Raw genomic sequence first — 22714 nt, forward strand, 5'->3', positions numbered from 1 at the left:
TTTAATTTTTTTTTTTAATCGAGCAGATCCCCTCCGGTTACTTTTGCTCAGCATCTTACAGCATCTTTGGAGCGGGCAACAAAAGCATTCTTTTTGGAGCCTGCGGGGGCCCAGGGCAGAGCCACTTCAAAGGGAATGCAAAGCGGCAGGCAGCAATGTCCCTGTCATTGTGCTCCCCTGCGTGTCTGCCCCCCATTGTCCTGAGGCCGCCCTGAATAGGCAGGCACAAAGGCCATCGTTCAAAGTGGGCACCACATGCTCCATCAGAAGGCCAGCCTTTGCTTCTGCTCTGTTCCCTTCATCCGTGCATACACACAGGTTTCCAGCCAGGGGAGGGGAACTGGCCTTGAAGTGGGCTTTCTTCTCCCCTCTCTCTCTCTCTCTCTCTCTCAATCTCTCCCTTCCTCTCCACCACCCCCACCTCAATCTCCCCTCCTAGGCCAAAACTTACGATTACATTTTTAAGCAGCTTCTGATTGGCACCTTTCCTTCTTTTCCTACAGAGCAAGGAGGATGCACTCCGGGTTGCAGATCTGCTCTAGGACAGCTGGGGCTTTCTTGTGGGTTGGGAGCCCTGGTAGGACTGTTTTCTCTTCTTAGACGCTAAGAGAAGAGCAAATCCCAATCCAGCACCAGGGGGTCTGAGACCCATTAAGCCAAACGGGACTTTAGAAATGGACCATCCAACCTCAGTTTTATAAAAGAAGAAACAGAGACCCAGAGATGAGGAACAACTTGTTTATTATCCCCATTTGAAGAAGGAAATGAAGCTCAGAGGGGTTAAGTTACTTGCCCAGAATCACACAGCTGGTTAGTGACAGAGCTGGTTGTCCCAGCTCTGCCAGACTCAGTGGGACATTGAGTGGCATCCTATGGTCCTGGGTTCTCCTCATTGGCACTCTGTGTGTAGTGTAGGGATCACACTCAGGGCAGTGGCTGGGATCGAGTCCTTCAGAAGATGGAGATGGTGGTGGAAATAATCACCTCTTCAAATCAAGCCGGTGAGTCTGAATTGAGGGACTTTGGGACATTCTCAACCTTGAGCTCAGAAGGCCCTGGGGAACGAGATCAAGCAGGGCAGATGCCACCCTCAGAAGGCTCAGAGATTAGGGAAATGTAGGAGATACTTGTGTGGAAGTGGCCTGGCCACCTGACAACTAGGGAGTCCTAGAGTGAGCCAGACTGCTGAACCTGGGTTCAAATCCTGCCTTTGGGGCTGAGCTGTGTAACCTTGCACATTCATCTGCAAGATGTTGGGCAACAGTGTCTGCCTTGCAGGAATGGGGTCTCGGGCAGCACCTGCACGTAGTAGATGCTCAAGAAGCACTATAGCTGTCACTGCTTTATAAAAATAAAAATAATAAAACAATTTTTAAAATTAAGAAAACAGGGACAGGGGAGTGAGAAATCTATTTAGGGCCCAAGTCTCAGCCCCGTGGGGCCTAGAGAGCAGTTGGGGGCACTGCCAGATGGAGGGCAGGACTCAGAGATGGAACATGGAGTAGCAGGAGGCTCAGGATGAGAGCCAGAGCGGGCTGAGCCACCTGGCCTCTGGCTGGCTTTAGGGACTATTCCAGAAAGAATCCAGCCCCACAGGGGAGGTGGAACACGGTTGAGAGGAGGCCTGGCAGGCTGCCAAGGGCGCTGGGCCAGCCTCACTGGACCTGGATACTAGGCCGAACTCAACCAGCCAGCTTGTGTGACCACAGGGTAAGTGAAGCCTCCCCCTCTGAATGGAGCTCAGCTTCCTTGACCTGTGAAATGAAGGGGATGATCTAGTTTGGGGCAGATTGGGGGAGAGGGGGTTTGCTCCTGTGCCCCAAAGTGCTGGGGCCAGGAGAAGGCCTGCTCAGAGGACAGGGATCTGGTCCCCCACCCCCTACCCCTGCTGCAGCCAGCACTGCCCTCTGAGCCGGCACGGATTGGACCCCCACCTAAGAGTGAGGTGGCTTCGAGAAACCAAGCTTGAAAAAGTACCACAGACTTGATTGAGCGTGAATTCTTTGTGCGTTAACTGAAGGGCTGATTTTGACGAAAGTTACTAAGAGCCATTTCCTGCCCTCGAGGAGCATAAGGTCCAGCGCAGTGACAAATGCAGAGAGAAACTTGCAGGGAAGTGGAGTGACAGAGGTTACCCAGGGCTGGGAATTGCTGGGGCTGGGTGCTCAAATCTGGGGGAACGTCCCCGTGTACTGAGCTGACCTCTCTGCCTCTCTCACCCTCTCTCTCTCAATCATACACACGCACACGCACGCACACACACACACGTGCATTCACACAAAGGGTCTAACAGTCTTTGCAATACCCATCGGCCCCAGAACCCACTCACACCCAGCAACCTGCCTGTGGTTGGAACCCACAGAATGACGCAAAGGTGGAAAAAATCTATACTTGCCACAAACCAGAGTCATTTGTCTGGAACTTTGGCCAAGTTCTACAGACCAAAAAAAAACCCAATCAAAATGATAAAAGCAGCCAATATTGATTGAGTACTTCCCAGGTGCCCGGCCCAGCACTAGACACTTTCCATCACCATTCTGCTCTCGTACCAGCCCTGTGAGATGTGGACAGAGATTATGGCCGTGGTTTGGATGAGAAAACAGATTCAAATCTGTTGCCCTGGGTCTCAGGGAGTGACAGAGCGTGTGGTCACACCCCATGGTGTGCCCTGTTCCCAGGCTGGGCTCTAACCATTGCACTATGCCGTTTGGGCCAGGCCAGCTTCCTGAAGAAAGGACAGGACCCTGCTAATTAATTTACTAAGAGGTGTGCAGAAAGCCCTTAGCATGGGCTTCCCTTACCTTTGCCCCATGGCCTCTTGACGATGGGGTCGACTCCTGCTGGGAATCCCACCTCCGTGTGAGGTGCGCACGCTCTGCTTAATCTCATTCCCCGGGACAAATCAGCCTAATGAAATCTTCTCTTTCTGTAAATTAATGCACAGAGGAAACAGCTGAGTGTAAACAGAGTTGTAGCGAACGCCTATTTAGACACCATTGACTTTCAAATCAGCCTGCTTCTCCAGCCCACACGGCAGAAACAGAGTCAAAATGTAAATGTAGCATAAGCGACTCTATAATAAATGCTCATTCAACATTTATTCTTTTTCAAATCATCTCTTAAAGCCCTTTCATGCTAATGTCTAAGAGATGTGACATTAGAAAAATTGCTTTGACATGCTAAGGGGCTCCAAGATTAACAAAAAAAGAAAGGACAAGATAAAGCTTTCGGAAGACCTATTTCAGAGGAATTATTCCTGCCTTTGAAAGTGTTCCAAGGTTGCTGCACATTTCAGCTTGTTGGCATACATGTAAATGAAGTGCTACAAAAGTCCTCGGCTCAATTCCACTTGAATGAAAGCTCCCAGCCGCTGGCGCGGTGACAGGGAGGGTGGCCAGACTGCAGGATGACACTGAAGGAGGCTGGAGGGGGCTTTCTTGTCCTGAAGGCAGGAGAGGGCAGGGCTCCAACCCCAGCCATGGAGCTGGGGGATTTGGGGGGGGGGATGTCAGGGGCCCGGGTGGTTGGTGTGACCGGCACCTGATCAAAGAAGCAACATCTGCATCTTTCAGCAAACGAGCAAACGCGTTCTCCAGGCAACCCACAGCCACTGGCCCCACCCACCATTCCTGCCTCTCCCTTGCTGCGTGAACTTGAGCTAGCTGCCTCAGCTCTGCGCCTCTCTTTCAATGGAAATAACCAGAGAACCCATTTAGAGAGAACCCAGTGACATGACTCGCAGGGAATGCTTAGACAAGTGGCTGACACTTAGTAAGCGCTCAAGAAATTGTTCGAGGTTGACATCATTACTGTGACTTGGTCCTTAAAGCCCTATGGAAATACAGATGAAGTCAAGTGCGAGCCCGCTGCATGGTCCATCTCGCTGGCACCCCACCACCACCAGCACCAAACCTACCTTGAACACTTGCTTCCCGAGCAGCCTCGCACTTGTGTTTCATCTCACGGAGTCACAGCATCTTGGATGCAGTTCTTTCAGACAATTAGACTTTGGATGAAGGGCCAGTGCGATATTCCTAGACACTATATTTCAGAGCAAGTTGGATGGGCTGTTGACATCATTATTAATTACTGGAGTGTCTTAGAATTTCCTGGAGAGGAAAGCAAGGAACATTTCCTGAGCTCCTCCTATGGGTCAGATTGTGTCCCCCAAATTCATAGTTGGAAGTCCTAACCCCTAGCACCTCAGAAGGTGACCCTATTTGGAAATAGGATCTTTAAAGAGGTGAGGTGAAGTGAGGTCATGAGGGTGGGCCCTTATCCATATGACAGTGTCCTTATAAGAGGGGAGAATTTGAACACAGACACTCAGGGGGGAGACGAGGTGAAGACACATGGGGAGAAGGCAGATATCTACAAGCCAAGAAGAGAAGCCTCAGAGGAAGCCAACCCTGCCCACACCTTGATCTCGGACTTCCGGCCTCTAGAACTAAGAAAGACATTTCTGTTGCTTAAGCCGCCCAGCCTGTGGTCCTTTGTGATGACAGCCCTAGGAAACTAGTATAGCATCTTCTAAGCAGGCTATAGTATTCATGTTGGCGACAGCCCATTGATATTGATACTATTCTCATTTTTAAAACATTTCCACATTAGAGTTAGACTGAAGCAATTGTCCTTAAACGTCAGTGACTTGCCACAGTAACACTTTCCTACCCACACGGTAGCCCCATGGCGGTGTCCGTGAGTGGGGGACTCCTGGGCAGCTCTTCTTCGGTGATGCCACCGAAGTGGAAGATGGAGGAAGGCAGTGAAGGGTCACGCCTGGGACGGTTTACAGCACAAGCCCAGAGGTGGGAGCGTCACTTTTGCCATATTTCATTGCTCAGTCCCACAGCTAATCCAAACCGCCAAGGTTGCAGAGGTGCATGGGTGGGTTCACTGAGCTCCCAGGAGGAAAGGGAACCATTTAAAACAACTAGCAAGAAAGAGTCTGTTACAGGAGAATGTAATCAGAGAGATGACATGACCTGTCAGAAGAAACAGAGCAAGTTAGCTACAGAGTGAGACCTGTGAGCAGCTCATTGGTGGCCCCATCGTCTTCACCACCATCATCCCCATGTCATCAGCAAAAACAATACGCACTTACTGAGCACATACTATGCGTCTGATGCTGTTCTGGCCACTGTGACTCAGAGCTGTAGTAGACACAAGGGTGCTATCTCTTTGAGGAAACAAGCCATACCAACCAACCCAAGCCGGGAAAGAAAACACCTGCCTGACCCGCCTGGGTTGGGACCAAGTGAGTGCTGCAGACGGTCAGGGTTCCCGGAGGCCTCTGGGGTGCTAAGAGCTGAGGCGCTGGCTGAAGGAGGAGGGGTTGCAGCTGATGGTGCAGGAGAAGTGGGAGGATGGAGAAGAACAGTGATGTGTGAGAGCAGAAATGATAAAGGACCACTGTGAACAGGGGCTGCGGGATGAGAGTGAGCCTGGCAGAGTGATCAGGACCTTGAAGCTTGGGGCTGGCTCTGTTTAAGCAATGGCGAGGTTTGGGGCCAGCATGTAGTAGAGGTTGTTGCTGCCCAGCCCATAACCTCTAGGTCTTTCCCGCTGTTAGCATCCATGCTGCCCTGCCTGAAGGTTTTCTCTGATGGCCAGAGTCCCACAGGTCTTCTCCAGCCACAGGCCAGCAGTGCTGAGAAATCCACAGTGCCCCAGAGCAGCTCTGGATCTGTGTCAGAGGGGAGGTGGTGTGTAAATACCCCGGCTCCCTCTCGCGCGGGAAATGGGATCACCAGAAGTGCATGTTCTACACTGGCTCATAGGGCTCCCAGCAGGGTAAGTCCCATTCGTCCCCGGGGTCCTAACTTGCTTGAGAGCATGCCCTTCCCTTTGTCACATTGCTGCCCCCTCCCCCTGCCCACCATATCCCTGTCCTGCCCCTTTGCTGGTGTTTCCTGGGATCATCTTCCAGATAAGCTACAGGAAACCAACTTACACAGTATCACATGGTTCTGCCATTATCACAAGAGACATTGCCAGGAGGTATCCCACAGGTGACACCCTACTAAACCCATTCCTCATCACAGGAGTCCGATATGGCCATGGATGCTTGATTGGTGGAGGTAAGCTCAGCCCCTATCAGAGGGAACTCTGGGACCTTCCCAATTCCCCTGCCTGTTCATCTTACAGAAAGTCATAGGACTTAGCCCTCTGGGCAGTGACCTCTTACTCTCCAGCCCAGCACCCTGCACATCTACCCCATACCTTCTAGAGGCCCAGGGGTCAAATGTAGCCATGGCCTGCTCCTCTCCTCCCATTCTGGATGCCCATGAACCATCTCAAGTTTTGTCCTACCTCTTTCCCGTGAGATTCTCCACTCAGTTGTGTGCCACCAGACAATTCACATGTGAAGTCTTAGACTTGCCAACAGTCGATCTGGGAAAGATCTCTGAATCCCCTTCATCACCCCTGACCCTTAGTCACCTCGTGCTGGCCCAACCTGATAGTCATTCTCCACAGATGATCCTCCTTTGGACTTAGGACTGGAAGAGGTGACAGGGGCTCCCTCTGGGGACAGCTTGATATGGACTGGGGGAGAGAGAATGAGCAAATACAGCTTTAGGGGGAAGCTATATATGCCTCCCCTTCCTGATATATAGATATAACAGGAAAATACATCAGAACTGTCAGAGGCATGGAGAAAAACACATCAGAACTGTCAGAGGCATGGAGAACTATCTAGTAAACTGTGAAACTCAAGCCACAAGTCTATGTTTTATGGTGTGAAAATTACAAGTGGTTTATCAACAGGGGAAACCACATTTTTTCTATTAAGAAAAAAAAAAAAAGAGCTATGTGCCCAGGAGAGGTTGGCTGGATTCACTAGTGTCCCAGGGTGAGGCTCTCTTACTTTGAGAACGTTTGTGAACAGCTTCTGTGGATTACATCCTCAACCCATATATTTTTTTTAATTCTGCTACAGCTATTGTCTTAAGTGGGGCTTCCCAGAAGCAGACCCTGAAACCAGGTTTTGAAGCAGAGAGTTCATTGAGAGGGTGGTCCTAGGAAGCACCTGAGGGGAATGGGGATGGGAGGCACAGAAGCTGGTCAGGGGGCATTCGTGAGCAGGTCACCTGTGGGCAGCCCAGGCTCACTCCTACCAGGGACTGCATACAGCATGCCTCAGGTGTCCCACCAGGGGGGTGAGAAAGCTGTCAGTCTCTGGTTGCAATGTGATCCCAGGGCTACCAACTTCCCTGTACTTCTACTGCAAAGTCTCAGCAGCCAGAGAAAGCATCCAGAAAGAGCCATAGAGGGTGCAGTAGGGAGCCATAGCATCAGCCTGAACAGGTGCAATGTGGGGGGATTTGGAAGGGGCAAGGGATGTACCTGTTACATCTATGGGGCGAAGGCCAGAGCCTTGTGCCTCTACAAGTTCACGCAGCTCATGACTGTCAGCACCACCTAAAGCAGTATCCAGGGGAAATGTTCCACGCAGGTGGCAGCTTCGTCATACTTCCAAGATCCTCACAAAGTGGAGGGCAGGGCCCTCTCCCGTCTGCTCAACAGGACAAGATATCCAGCCTCATCCACCTTTGAGTGCTAAAATGAGCCCTTCTCCCAGGCCCTCCTCCAGCTGCTCGAGAAGCCAGAAGCACATGGCACTCTCTAAGTGCTCTGGGCCTCTTCTAACAACACAAGACAGAGGGATCCATCCCCCTTCGAAGGTCACTGCAGGGGAGAAGGAGATCTGGGAGGAAACTCCTGTCCTGCTGAAGATCCCGGATGATGTCAGATGGCATGTCTCGTCCATCCCTGCTCTGATGACTGTACCAAATCAGATTAAGATGGCAGGGGACTGATCTTCCGGTTTACTGTCACTTCCCATGGACAACTCCCAGAATAGGGATCTGATCTTGAGTAAGAAGGAAGGGTCCCATTTTAGAGAATCTGCAGGGAATGTATTCTCAGAACCTGAAGACCAACTCACACCTTTCAGCCTTGGCTCCTGAGAAAAACATAACCTGGTGAGCTGAATATTCCCTGAGGAATCTGGGGTGGGAGGGACCCTGGGATGGAGGCTGGGTCTGAGCAGAGGGCCAGGGAGGGCCTGTCAGAGCTCTACCACATTGGTCCCATGCCATGCATTCCCTGGATCACAAGCAGGTGGAGCGTCTTCAGATACCTTGACTGCACACTGGGACCCAGCCAGGCTGCACCTGTTCAGGTGCCCACACATAAGTATTTTGTATCTTGCCCTGCTTCATCAGCCCTATAAGTCACCTCTCCTGGAAATTGCCTGTCCCTATCCTATACTTTCTATTGGGTTGTTTGCCTTCTTTCTTATACCTGGTAGATTGTTTAGATGGTGCAGGTAGGAATGCATTTCAATTACATGCAAATAAATATTTACCCCCAGTTATCTGTGGCACCTTTTGTCTCGTAGGTGGCCACTTGTTCTGACTCAGTTAAAGTCTGAGCGGTTCCTCCCCTGTCCCATGGGGGCTGGATTGAACTCCTGGGCTCTGAGCTAGAAGCTCCATCAATGATCCAGAGGTTCACAAGCTAGTCTCCAGGTTTGTCCACGTGCTGCTGGAAACCACAGATAAGGCAGCATGGGGTGCTCAGAGGACAGCCAGCCGTAAGTGAGTCCTTGCTGACAAACACACTGGGAGTGTCCTCTAAATCCGAGACATCGGAGCCTCCATGCCCCTAAGCTGATGTCCCACAGGATTCACCTAGACCTGGTGATTTGACAAGAACTCTGCCAAAGAGAGGCTGGGAAGGCCTAGTGGGAGGAAATCAATCAATTAGTGGGGTCTGACAAGCGCCCTGCAGCCAAGTCTGGGCTCTACCTCACAGGGCCTGTGGAACCAGAATCTTCCCCCGAGAAGCTTCAGCGTAACAGAGGAGATAGACCCATAGGCAATTAGCGCAGTGGTTGCAGCTTTGGCCTCTGGATCAGACCTGCTGCTGTGTTACCTTGGACTAGTTCCTTGACTTCTCTGAGCTTCAGCCTCCTCATTTATAAAATGGGACAATAATAGTATTTACCTGATTAGGGTTATTCTAGGGGTGAAATGAGATGATACCTGTAGCACAATTCCTAGCACATGCGATGGGTTGTACAAGCTTTTTACTATTGCTACGTGAAATCCCAGGGAGTAACAAGAGGTCACCCTTTGTAATTAAAGCAAAATCCAGCAGAGTTCAGCTTGGGGAAGGACCTGATTTGGGGGTGGGTAGAAACGGGACAAAGGAACCTGCGGTATCTGAGGTAGAAGGAACCCAAAGGATCAGCCCTGGTCCAACACACCCAGGCCCCTCAGGCAGGCCGACAGAGTGTAAATATTTATCTACTCTTGACTTAGCAGACAGGCCAAACAGTGTTAGCCACCCTCAGCCTCCCCCTCTCTGCCATTCCTCCAAGTAATTCAGCTCTGGCCCCAAACTTGCACTCCTATTCAGCCCAACAAAACCCTAACCTTAACAGCACTGTCCACTTTATATTTGTTGAAAAGTTTTATTTATTTAGTTAAGAGAGAGAGCATGCACAAGAGAGTGAGCATAAGAGAGAAAGCAAGGGAGGGGCAGAGGGAGCAAGAGGAGCGGCCCCCCTCCCCCACCCACTGAGCAGGGAGCCCAACACTGGGCTCAATCCCATGACCCTTGACCTGAGCCAAAGGCAGACGCTCAACTGACTGAGCCACCCAGGCACCCCAGCACTGTCCACTTCAGAAGGCAATTTGAGGGCCATCCCTTGTTACTCAGGTGGGGTCTTTAGAGGTCTTACCATCCTCCCCACACCCTCAACTGGCTTATCATAGAATTTCTTCATGCCATGTACAATGCACTCCTGCTGGTGAGGCCTAGCAAGTAGGACTTTGCCATCTTGCTTCCTTTCCAGTAAAACCTCCACCCATCCTCCTGCTACTGAAGCCTTATTAAGAATCTTCTGTCTTTATAGTAGAAGAAACAAAAACTCAGAGACATTAAGTGACTTGCCTAAGGCCACACAGCAGATTAGTGGTAGGACCAAGCATCCCAACTCTTCACCTAGTACTTCTACCAAACAATCCCATCCTGTCCCCCATGGCCACCTAGGTATGGTCAGCACCCACCCATATTGGAGCTTTTGCCCTCCAAGGCCCTGGAGCCAGCTGTTGGGAGCTCTGATGAGGGAGACCAAGGGTAGGCACCAGATTCTGAGGCTGGGACCTGTACATCCAACCCCAAACAGCCCCGCTCATCCCACCACCATCCCCACTAATACATATTTTATGGGGCTGGTCTCCCTTCCTCACAAACGGTGTCATTAATCTGCTCCCTGGCTGTGCAGAATAACATCCCTCAAGAACAGACTGCTTTCTGAATATTTTATCATTCCTCATTCCTTCTCCCCAAACTAATATATATTTACACAGTCTACCTCCTGCAGGAGAACTATATTGTTTTCTCTGAATGCCCGAGAACTTAGACACAGAATCGCGCATAAGTAAAAAAATATATGCCTTGCTATTGATGTTGAAAGCAAGAACCAATCACTTATCAAGCTGTGAGGGAAGCCAAGAGGAAGATTTGCAAATGGTAAAAAAGAGAGAGAGAGAGAATAAAACAGACCCTCTCCCCACAGAGGGACCAAATAAGAGGAGATGGACATATTTTCTCCTCTCTAACAGGGAACCTCAGAGTGGCCATGCCATCCTTCCAGCATTTGGCAAATCTCAGCAGTGGGGAGAGCAAAGAGCTATTTTGTCAGCAAGGTCAAAAACTTCCTACTTGGGGATCCAAACCAAAAAGACCAAAGTTCTTCCAAAGTTTTATAGCACCGTTTTTATTACCAGGGAATATTTATTCCAAGGAGGATTCGAACATTCGTGTGGTCCTTTTGTTTCCTTGTGTGCTATTCTGTCTTGAACCCGAACCGCAGGGCTGTGAGATGGAAAAGTGGAGATGGTGATCCCCATGGACAAAGGAGGGAAAGACAGACCCAGAGAGGGGACGCACTGGCATGCAAGCTAATTGAGGAGGAGGGAGCTATTTCACAGTTAGTTCCAAAGTCCCATTTAAAGGGAAATATTTGTTTAGAAAAACATCTTGCTGGGGCACTTTGTGTGTGGAGGTAAAGCCTTGAAGTGCATGCTCACAAAACAGCAATAAACTGAATCACTCTGCATAGGAGCTTAGCAGGGATGAAGGGTAAGCTGGAGAAAAATAGTAGGGCTGGCATGGCAGGAGCTCACAAAGAGAGGTATTGAGTGAAAGACTTCTTTAGGGGCCAGGGCTAAGGGGCTTTTCCAGGTAAGGATGACTAACATGGATTTGAACTGGTCCGTGTCTATAATGTAACCTTCACCCTCCTGAAACCGCCAACCGGCAAAGTCTGCTGTGGCAAGGAGGGACTGGTGTGAGTGGCGTTTGTGGGGGATGTAGGGGAATGAGTTTGGGTGCGCTCTGGGACTGGTCCAGGGACAAGGACACAGTCATGGGGGAGAGATGAAGTGGGAGGGGAGGTGGGGGGCAGGGGGTGAGCACCAGCAGTGACCGTGGAACTGCTGGCACCTAGAATTTCCAGAAATCTCAGGAGAGCCTGGTAGCCCACCCACCCCCACTGCAAGATGTGAGCATAGGGTCTGACCTAGTTCATGTACATGTTATAAATGGCAGTGCCCTCCGCTGATGGGTGGGTCACTCAAAGGTAAATAAGGAAGAGCCTCAGCTGCAGGGAGCTCCCAGGTTACAGTTTAAAAACGGAGAGGCAGGCAAGAAGCCACGTGATGTCTTCCCCATGAAGGGCCTTAGCTCACGACTCAGAGCTGGTGGGAAGTAGGGTGAGAATACAGCCTCCAGATTCCCAAAGCAGTGGCCCTGCTTCTCTCGCTCCCCGGGGGAAGAGAAGCAGGCTGGTCTGCCTCAGCCTATCCCTTCCCCTGGTCTAGGATCAGTCCTTGCCTTTGAAACCTCTCTACATCAAAAGGGCATAAAATAGGTCAGGACGACTGCCTTCCAAGTCTCTTGAGGACCCACGAAACTTCTTCCCCTGTCCATCTCGAAGTGGCCCCTTCCGACCTGCCAACCTCTCTCCCGTGGCCCTCAGAGTCACAGCTATAGCTGCTCACCAGAGCACCTGCCCACTGTCCCCATCTTCCTCGAAGCACTGGCCATGTTATCTCCGTCCTGCTTCCTGGGACGTCTCCCCCACCACTGGCCTCAGCATCGTGGCCAGGGCCGCACCACTTGTCTCCAGGTCTGTGGGGGCGGACAGCAGCCACAGACCCACCACCAGATGTGTGAGTGGGAGGTACTGCACAGGTGCAGGCTGTACGAGTTCCTACAGAGGACCACAAAAGTGATCACCACCAGTGCCCTTTATGAAGCACTTATTCTGCACCAAGATGCAGGTGTCTTCATTTGATTCTCCAGGGAGAAGTCAATTAAGGATGGTGGCTACCATCATTATCCTCCATTTTATGAATAAAGAAACGGAGGCTCAGAGAGGTTAACTGGTTGCCCAAAGGTCACATAACTGGCCTGAGCTGGGATTTACATCACAACTGTCTGACTACAAATCTCTCATGCTTTTCATTGCACTGAGTTATAAACACTCCCTGGGGGCTTTCTCCTGCAAGGGCACCATAAATCTGACTTGAGCTTACTTGGCCTGAAGTCTTATCCCTCTCCTAGGGATAGGATCTCTGCTGCCTCCCAGGGTCAGTACCAGGCAGGAGGGCTCCAGATGGAAGGGCAGATCTGTGTATAAAATGAAAGAGAGGGCAAGAGGGAGCAGGTCCCGGCAGTTTGATGAGGTCACTGGCCAGATTGGCTTCCTGGGTTTTCCGAGCCCCAGGTCAGTGTGAGGAGGGCAGTGCAGGAGGAGGAGCAGAAGAAAAGAAGGGGAGGAGGAGGAGGAGGAGGAGGAAGCAGGCAGACCCAGTGCAGAGTGCCTGCCGCCCCAAATAGCTTGTGTGCGCCCGGACACGAGCTCCCCCTTCACACACCATCTGAGTTATCCCCGGGGAGGAGGCTGGGGCCCAGGAGGTCTATGATGTTTGGGGGTTTCAGGCCGCTTAGACGGACCAAAAGAGAAAAGAATTTCGTTCCGCCCACTTATCTCCTAACCTTATAAACTCAGGATTAGCAGATCAAAGGCGGATTTGGCACAGCTGAGGGACGACAGTGGCTTCGGAGAACAGTTTGGGCTCCATCCTTCATGATCAAATAAGCTTAAGTCATTGATAAATAAACGACGTTTTGAATTCCTCTAATTGGGCGTGCGGGTCATGCCTGAGCCACGCCAGGCCGGCCACAGGGCAGAGTTAATGAGCTAGAGGGCCCCGGGGATCCCAAGAGTGGGATTTCAGGGAGCACCTTGGACAGGGGCAGGGGTCCTTGCGCTCTGAAGGGCGTGTGCTCTGAAGCCAGAAGCCGAGGGTCGGAACCCCCAGCACGGCCACGGACGAGCTGGGTGACCCCCCCGGGGGTTCTTGTAACCTGTCTGCATGTCCTGGGCTGTAAGATGGGCTGTAAGACCGCGGTAACAACGGTAACAACCAGCCGCTACTGAGAGAGGGGCCACCGAGCCCAGAGCGCATGCTCCCAAGCAGGTGGAGGCCAGCGCTGGGGGTGTCTGGCAGGAGGAGGGCAGGGTCCCAGCATGAGGCCAGCATTGAAGCCAGTTCTTCCCACCTCCTGACTTCATCGCTTTGGGCCTCAGCTTCCTCATCGGTAGAAGTGTTACCGCGGGGGGAGAAGCAGTTGCTGCACTAGAACAGCTGGCGAGCGCTTAACCAGTGGCCGCGGTTACAGCCTTAGGGCCCTCGGAGCTTGGGCCACTCACTACCTGCTGATCGCAGATCCTGTCCTCCCTCTCCTCCTGTTTGGGGCCCCTTATCCCTGGAACTACATTTCCCAGACTCCTTTGCCAGCCTGGCTTTTCCCTTGGCTTCTGGGTCAGTTTGGCCAACTGGAGGCACAGCAGAGAGTGCGAGGAGGGAAAAGCCCAGGGATTTCTCCCTTCTCCCCTGCATCTCTGCTTCCTGTGGTGTCTCCCACAAAAACCTCATCAGGTCTATGGTCCTGCTCCCACCAGATAGCCCCCAACTAGATTCTAGCCCCTGCCCCAGCCCCCGGGGCTCTGGCAAGGCCAGCTCATCTCTCTGCCCCCAGCCCTGGGTGGTAGCAGCTTCTGGCTTCTGCAAAGCTCCTGGACATCTTATCTTGCTCTGACCTGTCTTATCTAGTCAATGCCTTCTATTGAATTCTCTCTCACTGAAAGACCTGAGGTGGGGCACCTGGGTGGCTCAGTGGTTGAGCATCTGCCTTCAGCTCAGGTTGTGATCCCGGGGTCCTGGGATCGAGTCCTGCATCAGATTTCTTGCAGGGAGCCTGCTTCTCCCTCTGCCTATGTCTCTGCCTGTCTCTGTGTGTCTCTCATGAATAAATAAATAAATAAATAAATAAATAAATAAATAAAATATTTTTAAAAATAAAAAGCCCTGGGGAGATTTCTGGCTGGTGAGGACCTTGGTCATTTAGCATTATTAATGCAGCGACCAATCTAGCAATCTCTCTTAGCCCTGTCCTCACCCCTCAGGTGGATGCCTACCTGAGGGGTTACAAGCTGGCCTGCAACCAGCCTGACAAATAGGGGACAGGGGTGCTCGGAGGGCTGGCATTGGGGAATCAGCCATCTGTCCGTCAAGCACCTTCACATCCATGATAGCATGTGTGTTCAGTTGGAATGACTGGTCCTATTGACAGGCAGACAGAAGCCCAGGAAGATGAGATACTAGAAGATCTTGGGCTGGAACAGAAGGAGCCATGGAATGAGGTCTGCACACTGGGAACTGCCCTTGGGCAACCAAGTGATCTTGAGAATGCCTCTCTCTCAGCCTCAGTTTCTCCATCTGAGAAATGAACAGCTTGAAAGAGGTGATCTCCACTGTTCCTTCCACGTCCACATGTTGTTGTTTCTAATGATTCAGCAAGAGGAGAAAAAGGGAAAAGAGAAAACACCCCTGAGCTGTGGGTTTTGGCTCTTAACCCGAAGAAGTCACCAAGTCAGGCCTCCATGCATACAGAAAATACTCCGTTCAGACAGGGTCTAGGTCCTGGCTCTGCCCTAACTCCCTGTTTCTCCATCAAAATAAAGCCCAGCAGTTCCTGCCCCCAAAGGTTGTGCAGATTAAGTGATGGGCTTGGGGCACCTGGGTGGCTCACTCAGTTAAGCGTCTGCCTTCAGCTCAGGTCATGATCCCAGGGTCCTGGGATCGAGCCCCGTGTAGGGCTTTGTGCTCGGTGGGGAATCTGCTTCTCCTTCTGCCTCTGACCCTTTCCTGCTCCTGCTTGCTCTCAATCTCTCCCTCTCAAATAAATAACTAAAAAGAAAAGAAAGAAGAAGAAGAAATGGACCAAAAAGCACTGAGCACAGACTAGGCACTCCATAAACATAGCCACCCTGACGCTGAAACTCAGTTGGAAGCAAGGCAGGAGGGGTAGAGAAGCTGGTGGACACCTGACCAAAAAAGATGTTAATTACCCAGGATCTGCTGCCAATCTACCCTGTGACGGACACCCTACCTGCTGGGGACACTGCCCCAGAAGAGGCTGGGAGTGATGAAAGCTGGCACCCCCAGCAGCCAGATGATGTTTTGCAGCAGCAGAGGAATTTGAAAAGGCTGCAAAGGTTACATCCTCACACGGAGTCTCAGACACGTGCTCGCCCCCCTCCCCTGGGTTCAGCCTTACTCAGAGCCAATACCTGGAAGGGGAGGGGGGGAGCTCCCCATGGGAGGTGGCCACACAGGTGTCAGAGGTGGCCAGCTGCTTTATTTGGCTACACAACAGACAGCCTGGAACGATGAGCCTCCCACACCCCCAGCGGCTGCCCGGCTCGAGCCAGCGCCCCCCCCCCCCGCCCCCGGTTCTGGGCACAGATTGTGTTAACATTGCCTCTGGCCACCCAGCAAGGGAAGGGGTCCTTGGGTGAGGGGGCTGGACAGGTGGGTGACCAGCCTGCTTCTTTCAAGCCCCCAGCTCACTCATATGCTTTGGCTAAAAATAATACCTCCCAGGAGGCCTGCTGCTGCTGGCACAGCCGGACCATGCATAAAACATCGGCAGGTCAGGTTTCCTCCTCTGAATGGCTCCATTCAAAGCACACAGGGGTGAAAGGTTTATGGGAGGGATCACTTAGCTTCCTGAAGGGACTGGAGCAGTCCTGGCCTCTGCCTGGGCCCCCAGCCTCCCTGCTCTGTGCCTAGCACCCTGGCCCCTGCCTGCACAGAGGGGTCCCAGGGGCAGCTGGCTGGCAGCAGCTTTCTCCTCCCGACTGTCTCTCACACCTTTACCTGGACCTCTTCATGAAGGAAGAGAGCTGCCCTGGCAGGTGTCAGCCAGTCCTGGATTTGAATCCTGCTTCTTCCACATTCCAGCTGTGTCCAAGAATACACCGAGTAGCAGGTGAGGAACTGCTGCTCAGAGAGGCTGAGTGAGTTGCACAAAGACACACAGCCCATAGCCAAGCTCTCTGACTCAGAGCCATTTACTGCTGTGCCCTTCAGTCATGGTCCAAGGGCAGAAAAGTTCAAGGGAACGGGCCTTAGAAGAAACGCCCATGGGACGTTTTCATGAGCTCCATGATTCCTGCGAGGGATGGAGTCAGGGCCTTCCCAAAAAAACAATCCCCCTGCCTCCTCTCTCCCTACCTCTCTTCCCTTGCCTTTAATTCATTCTGTTTCCTTTCTTTCTGTGCTCTCTTTATTCACTCAACAAAAACTTCCTTATAGTTCCTTAATAATAAAAACATCTGCTCACAATGCTCACAATAAAAAACATCAGTGTTCCAGAAAAGTCGAGTTAAAAGGATGAAAATTTCCCATATTCCCCCTGTCCTGATTACCTATCACTGTATAACAGACCACCCCAAATTTACTGGCAGAAGGTGGCCACATAAGGCATGCTCCCAGACTCTGAACAGGGCACAGCAGGGATGGCTTGTCTCTGCTGCATGATATGGGAAGCCTCAGCTAGGAAGACTCAAACACCTAGGGACTGGAATCATCTAGAAGCTTCTTCATTCACATATCTGGCTCCTGGGCCAGGATGAGTCAACTGAGACTGGTGACCTAAGCGCCTGCTCATGGCCTCTTCATGTGGCTTAGGCTTCTCCACAATGTGGTGGCCTCAGAGGAGTTAGGCTTTTTACCTAAAGGCTTGGGGAACCAAGAGAGGACATTCTGGCAAGTGAAGGAAGCTCCATGGCCTGTTTGGTGGGTTTTTTTTTGTTTTTTTTTTTTTAAGGTTTATTTATTTATTTTAGAGAGAGACAGAGAGCAAGCAGGGGAATGGGCAGAGGGAGAAGACAAGCAGACTCCCTGCTCAGCGGGAAGCCAATGCAGGGCTGCATCCCAGGACCCCGAGATCATGACCTGAGCTGGAATCAAGAGTCAGATGTATAACGAACTGAGCCACCCAGGTGCCCCGCTCCATGGGCTTTTATGATCCGGCCTTAGAGGTTACAAAGTGAAGGGGTGCCTGGCTGGCTCAGTTGTAGAGCATGAAACTCTTGATCTCAAGGTAGTGAGTTCAAGCCCTGCACTGGGTATAGAGACTACTTGAAGGAAGGAAGGAAGGAAGGAAGGAAGGAAGGAAGGAAGGAAGGAAGGAAGGAAGGAAGGAAGGAAGTTATGTAATGTGGCTTCCACCATGTTCTAGTGGCCACAGCAGTCATAAGCCCACCCAGATTCAAGGGAGAGACAAGCCATAGGTTCCGATTCTCAGTGGGAAGAAGCTCAAAGGATTCAAGGCCTTGTTTTCAAATCACCACATCCAGGGCACCTGGGTGGCTCAGTGGATTAAGCATTTGCTGTCAGCTCAGGTCATGATCTTGGAGTTCTGGGATCGAGCCCCACGTTGGGCTTTCCTGCTCCGTGGGGAGTCTGCTTCTCCCTCTCCGCTACTCAGGCTCTCTTTCAAATAGATAAATAAAATCTTTAAAAATAAAATGACTACACCCTCACTCCAAGATACCAAACAATGATGTCATGGCAGATTTATTTCCTTCCGGGGACTTCACTTTGTATAGATGAGCCAACACTACAAACAATTTTGTGATCTAATTTCTTTTTTAAATTTCACATTGGATTACAAGTATGTTCTCTTGTCATTGAAAACTCTTTGTAAACATCCTATTATAATAGTGTTTCAGGCTCTAAAATAAACACGTGTTCATAATTGAAATTTTTTTTTAATGATGACAAAACTAAACAACAAATAAAAATCACCACTATCCCATCTGCCACCTGAACAGTTTTGCCTTAGTCTACTTGAGCTGCTATAACGAAATACCACTTACAAAACCAGGCTAGCTTATAAACAACAGAAACGTGATGTTCACAGCTCTGGAAGCTGGGAAGTCAAGGTCAAGGAGCCGGCATGGTTGTCATTCAACGAGGGCTTGCTTCCTGGTTCATGGCCAGCACCTCCTCCCATGGCCAGTCCTCACATAGTGAAATAGGCACAGGATCTGTCTAGGTCCCTTTTATAAGGGCACTAATCCCATTCGTGGAGGCTCCACCCTCATGACTCAAGCATCTCCCAAAGGCCCCGCCTTCTAACCCCCATCACCTTTAGGGGCTAGGATTTCAACATTTAACTTTTATAGGGATATGTTCAGGCCACAGCAATTTTTGAATCCTGATCCTTAACATTATAGGATAACCAAGTTCCCACCTCATTCTCCTATAGCATCCTTTTATTTTTTTTTAAAGATTTTATTTCTTTATTTGAGAGAGAGTTTGAGCATGGTGGAGGGGCAGAGTGAGAGAGAGAAGCAAATTCCCCACTGAGCAGGGAATCCAACCACCCCAGGACCCAGAGAAGATGATCTGACCCAAAGGCAGACACTCAACCCACTGAGCCACCCAGATGCTCCCTATAGCATCCTTTTCAATGGCTCCCTCTCATCCTATGGTATGAGTATCCAGAATCCAGTGGCAGAGGCGGAAGCTATTTCTGACTTAGCACTGTTGCAAGGGTCAATAACATTGACCTTGGGAGCACTGACCACGCGCCAGGCACAGCAGTAGGCACAGTCTTCTCAATAGCCTTGCGATCATTGTTCCCATTTTACAGCTAGTAATAATAATAAGACCTCATATTTACTGAGCTGAGCCCCTGCTATGTGGATAGCTCCTCTAAAGCTATCTGGGATCCACTCTATGGATAAGTGGATAAGTGGATATCCACTCTATGTGGATAACTCCTCTAAATCCTCACCACAACCTACGAGTTAGGTGCTCCCTTCATTCCACAGATGAGGAAACAGATATGGAGAGGTAACTTGTCCCATGAGGCCACAGCTCCTGGTAACTGGTGGAACCTGGCTCCAAACCTAGGTCTGTCCGACTTCGAAACCAGGTCTAAAACCACTGCACAAAACCACCAGATGCCAAGACTAGCTTCTGGCCGGGAGAGGCTGGCCATAAGTGTGGAGGAGACAGGGTCAGATCACTACCACCACCACCCCCGGTCCCTGCAGTGCCTGGGTGGGAACAGCAGCAGATCTATCCTCAGGAGACTTGACATGACCCCGCCTGGGCATCTGGAGAGACTCTGGGAGGTGTGCACACAGGAAGAGCTGTGTCCAGCTCAGAGATTTCTTGGTCTTCGGTGGTTTTTCGGGGCAAAGATTTGCAGGGAACTAAGTATGGCTTGAACAACCCCAGCTGGTTCTCTGTCCCATCCATAGGAACTCCGGATGGCAATGTTACTTTTCGAGGCAGTCCCACCAGCCTACCTCGCCCACCACAGCAACAAGACCTCACAACACTGTCACCTCCTTCCACCCATTGCCACCATCCTAATCCAAGCCACCACCCTGTCTCATCTGGACTACTGTGAAGACCCCCTCGCTAGCCTTCTGGCCTCCCCTCCCAGTGCCCTGTGCCCCATGTTCCACACTGCAGCCAAGTGAGCTTTATTACCATGCCCATCCCATCCAGTCACCACCTGACTCAAACACTGTAATGCTTCCCATTGCTCTTACCTTCCACTGGGCCTACAAAGTGCTGCAAGACCTGGTCCCTACCCATTTCCCCAGCCCCATCTTCCAGTTCCTTGTCACTCTGCATTCCAGCCTCATCAGCCTTATCTCAGGTCCTTGGGGTCATCAGTCTTCCTCCTGCCACTAGGCCTTTGCAAGTGCTGTTCCCTCTACCTAGAAAGCATGTCCCTCCCTCCTCCACCCTCATGACTTCCTCATTGCTCAGGTCTCAGCTCAGGCACCCCCAGAATCCGCCAGCGTGATTTCTCTGACTTTCCCACCTAGGGAAAACCTTCTGTCATAAACCTAGTTCAAATGTCATGTGTGATAATGCCACCCAGCCCCCCGCTGGACTGTAAGTTTCATAAGGGCAGGGACCTCATCTGCCCTACTCACTGGGATGTACCGGGCAAGGCCTTAGCAGGTGCTCCCAGAGAATCGGGAGCTGGCTGTCTGACTCGTGGTGACAGCCACAGAGCCCACGGGTGGTCACACTCCATTCTCTTTGCTTATATTAACTCATTTTGGTCCTCCCAAGTGACAGGGGTATTACCTTCCCCAGTGAGGCTCGGCAAGGTTGTCGCTTCCTCAAAGCCCACAAGTCACCAAGGCAACGGATGGAATTGGCGGGGCGGGGCCATCGCAGGGCCTGGAAACCCCAGCGCCACCTGCCTCCAGCCAGCCAGCAACCCGATGACTCTGACAATGTGACTGTGACGGTGGCACCAGGGCAGCCGACCCTCCAGGAAAGGCCTCGGCCCACACGCGGGACAGGCCCTTCTTGTTTGCTTTGTATCTGGTTCCTGTGCGGCAGCGCCCGCCAGAGTTGGCCAAGGCTGCACTTTTTCTATCTAATGGTTAAAATTCTTAGAGGTATTATTCTCTGCTTTGCTTGGCACCGCCACAGAACATACCTCTGATGCGGCAGGTAACTGGATAGGGTCTTGGTCACAGCAATTTGCTGAACACGAGGTTTTGTGCACAAAAACACATTACAGCACTTGGGGGTGTCTCTCAGGAACACCGCCAGCCGCGGTCGGAATTTTGTGTATCAGAGAGGAGGGAGCAGGGCCAGGGGGCCCAGAAGAGGGAGGCATGCACGGAGGATGTAGGAGCCCCGAAGTACTGAGCAAGGTGGGACCCAGGACTCCCCACCCCAATATTAACATTCAGTCTACACCTTGAGTAAGAACTCAAGCTTGAGGTCTGATGGGCCAGGGCTTGGGTCTAGCCTCACCACCCCGGCTGTGTGACCTTTTGAGAGACAATTAACCTCTCTGAGCCTCAATTTCCTCAAGTGTAAAATGAACGAAGTCAGAGGCCTTACCGCCTAGGGCCTCTGCAAAATACACACAGGGTAAGAATTCAGACCGTCTGGTCACTGCCGTATCTTTCGGGCTTGGAGTAGTGCCTGACACATAGTAGGGACTCAGTAGGTAGGTGCCGTATAGACTTGAATTGCCCCAAAGCTGTAGTCCCAGTACCCAGCACAGTGTGTGGTGTGTGCTAGTTGCTAAAAATGTATTTGTTAAATTGACTTAATTATTCACAGCTGTCCCCAAATGCCAAGCTGAGCACATGGCATGGACTACTTATTCAAAAGTGTTTTCTTGAATGAGTGAGTGGAAAGCATTCAGCAAAGGACACAGGATATAGTGCTTAAATTATGTGAGCTATTATTCCTTGTCTATTCAACAAACTTTCACTGAGGGCTTGTGTGTGTTTTTTTCCAACACCAATTCTCTGCCACCAGCTGGGTATCCAACGATTCCCTATGATTTTGACACTAACTACCTGGAGTTAGCAGCAGACTCCGTGGGCTAAGGGACTCAGTCCCACAAGACCGTCCTCACTTCAGATGCCAGCCACAGGTGGGGTCCCCCAGTGACCCACACTTCTGCCCCAGCCACCAAAATTCAGCAATTCCCACCACCTCCTCCGCAGGTTCTAGAATTCATAGAACTCAGGAAAGGGCTTTACTTAGGATCACTGTTGTTTTTTTTTTTTTTTAAAGATTTTATTTATTTATGATAGTCACACAGAGAGAGAGAGAGGCAGAGACACAGGCAGAGGGAGAAGCAGGCTCCATGCAGGGAGCCCGATGTGGGATTCGATCCCGGGTCTCCAGGATCGCGCCCTGGGCCAAAGGCAGGCGCCAAACCGCTGCGCCATCCAGGGATCCCTCACTGGTTTGTTTTATTTAAGATTTATTTATTGTAGAGAAAGAGAGAGAACACAAGCAGGAGGGAGAGAGAATCTCAAGCAGACTCTGAGCTGAGCGCTGAGCCTGATTCAGGGCTCGATCTCACCACCTGAGCCAAAACCAGGAGTCGGCAGTCAACCAACTGTGCCACCCAGGCACCCCGTGATCGCTGGTTTATTTTTAAAGGACACAACTCAGGAACGGCCAAATGCAAGAGATGCACAGGGGAAGGTGTAGGAGTTGAGGCAGGTACAGAGCTTCCACCCCCCCACCCGGGGTGCGCCCCCCCTCCCAACAGCTCAGTGTGTCCCCCAGTCCCAAAGCCCTCTGATTGTCTTAGTTCAAGAGTTCTAACAACCCAGCCTCCAACCCCCACCCCTGGAGAGGACTGGGGTAGGGCTGAGAGTTCCCACCTCTAATTGCTGGTCTTTCTGGTGACCAGACCCCATCCTGAAGCCTCCTGGGGCCCCACCCTGGGTCACCTGGGCATAAACTCAGGTGTGCTCGAA

The 22714-nt window shown here is 51.3% G+C and overlaps 2 long non-coding RNA genes across 5 annotated transcripts in view; both read right to left on the bottom strand.

Annotated features, from left to right (window-relative positions):
- Window positions 1–724: 724 nt before the first annotated feature.
- The window catches only part of LOC112660206 (uncharacterized), an 87840-nt gene continuing 65850 nt past the window's right edge, over window positions 725–22714 (bottom strand). The window contains exons 1-5 of one of the 2 annotated variants that reach the window (XR_004813885.2): window positions 7348–7988; window positions 6313–6546; window positions 3917–4109; window positions 2802–2926; window positions 725–1055 (exon numbers count right to left, since the gene is read on the bottom strand). This is a non-coding gene — a long non-coding RNA (uncharacterized LOC112660206). Of the gene's footprint in view, window positions 1056–2801; window positions 2927–3916; window positions 4110–6312; window positions 6547–7347; window positions 7989–22714 lie in introns of those variants that run through there. The other variant, XR_003136759.3, reaches the window with a different exon arrangement.
- LOC112660205 (uncharacterized) overlaps window positions 10784–22714 on the bottom strand; it is a 29374-nt gene continuing 17443 nt past the window's right edge. For 2 of the 3 annotated variants that reach the window (XR_003136757.2, XR_004813882.2), the window contains 4 exons: window positions 14664–14930; window positions 13078–13164; window positions 12615–12708; window positions 10784–10890 (listed from right to left, as the gene is read on the bottom strand). This is a non-coding gene — a long non-coding RNA (uncharacterized LOC112660205). Of the gene's footprint in view, window positions 10891–12614; window positions 12709–13077; window positions 13165–14563; window positions 14931–22714 lie in introns of all 3 variants that reach the window. The other variant, XR_007407552.1, reaches the window with a different exon arrangement.

Source organism: Canis lupus, chromosome 2 (assembly GCF_003254725.2).
Source record: "Canis lupus dingo isolate Sandy chromosome 2, ASM325472v2, whole genome shotgun sequence".
NCBI lineage: Eukaryota > Metazoa > Chordata > Mammalia > Carnivora > Canidae > Canis > Canis lupus.